The sequence below is a fragment of the Myodes glareolus genome, chromosome 1, assembly GCF_982192425.1.
Source record: "Myodes glareolus chromosome 1, mMyoGla1.1, whole genome shotgun sequence".
NCBI classification, from domain to species: domain Eukaryota; kingdom Metazoa; phylum Chordata; class Mammalia; order Rodentia; family Cricetidae; genus Myodes; species Myodes glareolus.
Genome location: NC_142026.1, coordinates 97,928,784 through 97,933,140, shown reverse-complemented (window position 1 = coordinate 97,933,140; position 4,357 = coordinate 97,928,784). Strand labels below are relative to the sequence as shown.

General features: G+C 41.1%; 1 long non-coding RNA gene across 1 annotated transcript; it reads left to right on the top strand.

Annotated features, from left to right (window-relative positions):
- Positions 1-841: 841 nt before the first annotated feature.
- LOC125394563 (uncharacterized) lies at positions 842-3,276 on the top strand. The gene is made up of 2 exons (XR_007230265.3): positions 842-1,051; positions 3,080-3,276. It is a non-coding gene; the product is annotated as an uncharacterized LOC125394563 (long non-coding RNA).
- Positions 3,277-4,357: the final 1,081 nt, after the last annotated feature.

Sequence of the window (4,357 nt, the reverse complement as noted above, 5' to 3'; positions counted from 1 at the left end):
TCCTGATGAGAACCTGAGAGACCGCCCACTTGGACTCTCATCCTGACCTTCCCCGGTTTGCTCTGCAGTTCTGAGCAAGCTGCTACATCAGTGTCTAGAAAATGGATACTTCCCCGTGTGAAGATTTAAAGAATTCAGGCTAAATCTCTCAGAGACCAGCATGCTGCGGTCAATAAATACCGGCTCTCATGTGCTCATCTGGGTGTAGCGGAAAGAACCTACGTTTTTGAGTTAAGCAAAACAGGTTTTTAATTCAAGCTCAGCCCTTCATCTCTAATTTCACTGAACTTGTTTGGTCTTGTGTAAAATAAAGATAATGACGCGGCAGAGAAACTAGATGGTATTTAAGCTATTGCAGACGGTAGTCTTCTGATGTCTCCACATCTTAAATGTAGGGAAATGCCTTGATGAGTTCACTTATGAAGGGGAAGCGCTAGGTAGAGGATACAGTGTTTTGTATAATAAATAAGAGTCTTGAAGGCAGTGCCCTCCAGTGAGCCTGTCACCCTGCTACTTAGGGAGGCTAAGGCAGGAGGGAGGATCCCTGAGCCTGGGGATTTCAGAACAGCCTGGGCAAGGCAGGGACAACACCTTCACTTCAAAAACTGATTATGGGCCTAGGAGTGTGGTGGGGTGGAGTGTGTGCTTAGCATGTGTGAAGTCCTGGGTTTTATTCATCCTCAGTATGCAAGGGAAGGGGGGAGGAAGGAAGGGAGGAGGAAGAAAGGGAGGAGGAAGGAAGGGGGTGGGTTTGACCACCCTAGAGCTGGAGATGCCTAATATTAAGTTGTTTGTTACTTGGCACAAGAATAAGCTATCCTTATCTTCTCTAAAATTAAATAGGTGTTCCCCAGTGTAGCCAATGTGAACGGCACTTGGACATCTGTATGAGCAGTAGGCGCTGTGATGCATGTAAAGAGAAAGTAGACACAGGGCTGGGAAAGGGATTACTGTGCCCTTGCATGCGCTGAATCCCAGGACCCTACTAGGGACCACAGAGGAATGAAGAGATGACAGATGCATGGACGCAGTGCAAAGGACCCGAGGTCAGGTGAGTTATGTTCACTTTGATGGAGGAGAAGCCGCAGCGCCACCGGAGTTTAGCATGGTTATGATCGAAAGCTGAACAAGTAAAAAGACTTTCGTTGCTTTTATTGGAATTTTTATTGCTTCGTTTTAATTTTTACAGGTTCTTTATTTTAATTTTACAAGTAAAATTGCTTTTATTGCATATTGAGCAAGGAGATGAGGTTACTACAACAGATCAACAATGAGGCAGTGTTATTATAGACAGCTGAAGGAGGAGGGAAGTTTAGCCAATTGTATTAGGACACTCTCTGTAGGGGAGCAGTTTCCAGGCACTGAAGGTTCAGAGGGAGGAAGCTATGGTGGATATTTTCTGCACATACTGTCAATATTCACACACAGTGCCAAGGAACACTTTATCATCCCCTTGAGCCTCACTCAGGGAAGGTATTGCCACTCTCATGGGACTGGGCATTGGGATCCTTGACATGAAATATTAACAGCATACATTCACTCAGGACTTTGCTAGCTCCCGACAAGGGACACGCAGGGAATTTGGCTTGCACAGGAAAATGGGATGTAAAACAAAGGCGAGAACCGTGGAGATGTAGGTGAACCACTGATTCCTTGCCAGTGTTCAAGACGGCAATCAAGAAGTTATATTTTGCACCAGTATCAAAGGCTGAAGAACGAGAGTCGGCTGAAGAACCTGAGCACCCTGCCATTTGAGTTACAGACTTGGCAGGATTCTCATGACAATTAAAGTTAATGGATGTGAACCCCAGCACAAAGCAATCATTTGATAAATGGCAGCTATCATCATTCATCCTGTTGAGTCATGTATTATTCAAGAAATATTTATCTAGCCCAAGGAAGCTGGGAAAGGGCAGCTGGTCCACGTGGGGACAGTGGAGCATCCCACGGCCCAATCTGCCTCCTCACATCTCACCATAGGCCTATCTGTCCTTTATGCAAACATACAGAACCACACTCCTTACAGAAGAACAGTGTGGGCGTCTAGGAGTGCCTTCTCTGTATGTATTGGTAGGTGCATGTGAGAGTAAAGAGTTTTTCAGAATCATGTTCAGGCCCTGCAGACTTAAAATGTTGATTTATTCATCATATGGTAAGAGTGATAAGCAGGTGTTCTGAAAACAGTTACTTAACTAGCGAGCCGCGTTCCAGTAAGTGACCTACCAATATAGCCAGAGCACAAAATAGGTTATGGCTTTGTCTACCCAACAAGCAGTCATTGCGATTATTTTTAGACAAAAGATTTGGAGCCTGAAACACAACTCATAATTATGTTGCTATGAATCTTCAAGCAGTTGTTTTGTGGGATTAATTTAACTGTGGAAACCTTGAAGTCATCACAGTTTCTGAAAAACTCAGAGATTAAAAACTGAAAACAAGCCATTCCTTGTCACGGAGTATGCGCTCCTGAGCATGTCCAATGTCTTCCCACTGTGTAGTGTGCCTGCCTGCTTTCCCAGGCCCTATTCTAGATCTAGCTCTTGCTGTGCCCTCTGCTCTCTGGACGAAGCCACTGATGGCTTCTATTCAGGAAGCATTCCTCATGACGCCGTCCTGATGGATGACCCTTTCCACTGGCCTCTACACTCTTTCTTAGAAGCCCCACCCTCCATGTCCCTGACATTCCTGTCTATTTTGAGCAGTGTCTTGCTATTTCTAACCTAGGAATATATTGTGCAATACATTTATATCATAAAAATAATATAACAGATCAATATGGCCAAAGGTCTGGGAGAAAGGAGGAAAATATTGATCTTATTGCTTTAGTATAAAGTGTGTACTTATCATTCTGCAGTGTTTTTTCCATAGCCTTTCTTACACTCAATTTTTTCATTGAGTTAATTGTAGCAGTCATTTGATTTCATATGCTGATCTTTCCAACTAATGCTATTTCATTATCTTTACTCAAATTGCTGTAAAACCTAAAGGCTGCAAAACATTGATGATTCATCTATAGCTAAACACGTTCTGTTGCTGCTTTAGTTTTCTGTGTGAATTCCTTGCCCCTTGTTCTTGTTAGGAAGATGGAACCAACCATGGTAATATTTGGTCCTCCTGGTGGCTGTTAGCGTGAAGAAGAGCTGACCGCAATCTTCAGCCTTTGCTCTCATATGTTGAAGCTCAACCAACTGGGAGCTTTACCAGTCCTACCATGGCCCATCAAATGAGGCAGTTTTGTAATTTTCTTTAACAAAATTATTATAGACCCTAATATCATCTCATCTGTAATTCCTTTTTTTTCTGAATAAAATTCTTTAAAAATTATGTATATACGTGTGTGTCTGTGTGGTATGAAAAGGCAGTTGCTCAAGGAAGCCAGAAGAGGGTGTTGGACACTCTGGAATTGGAGTTACAAGCACTTGTGAGCCACACAATGTGGTGCTGGGAACTGAACTCAGGTCCTCTGCAAGAGCAGCAAGTGTTCTTAATTGCTTAGAAACCGCTTCTTTCCCTTACCTGTAATTCTTTTCCTTCTTTGTTCTATATTAAAAGATTTTATTTCCTGTATAACACTAATAGTCTTGCCATTAATAATGTATATTTCTATTGTCACATTTAGAATCTCATAGCGCTGGTATTACTTTTTTCCTGAATATTTTTAATAAAAACGTAAAGATCTTAAGCAATTTCTGTATCCTTGTTTCAGTTTGCTAAAGTATTTTATCTAAAACTACTTCATAATAATTCTTGATATTTATTAATAGTTTGTGTAGTAGGATTAAAATTTTGTGATTTAAAAAGGTTTAATTTTTAAAGAAAAGTTAGAATAGGCTTTGTCAGAATGTGTTTATAAAATATAGTCTAAGACATTTTTTAAATTGCTTTTCAAGGTATGAAAAAGTACTCTGGAAATAAAATAAAGATGACGCTATATGTTAATTTTACTCAATTTATCAATATTCATTTTACTTGAATATTTTGTCACCTGTAACACTCAATGTCCTTTCCTTATTATATTTATAAAAGTCAGATATAAAGGAATAAGGTGTGAGGTAAGCGACGGTTGCAGCATGACCCAGGAAAAAGGGTCCTCTGACGTGACTGGACAAGTCAAGAGCGTCGCAGGAGTCAGGGAAAGGCTGAGCTAAAGATGCATGATTAGGTAAAGGCCATACTGAAGTGAATAGAAAAGTGTTTTAAATGACTACTCACATTCACACGCTCATGTCCGCACAGAGACATGGGGAGAGAGAAAGAGAGAGAGAGAGAGAGAGAGAGAACTTGAGCTTGGTTAGGTATGGAGATCTTGGAGGAATTGGGGGGAAACCATAATCAAAATACATTTTACAAAAAAGAT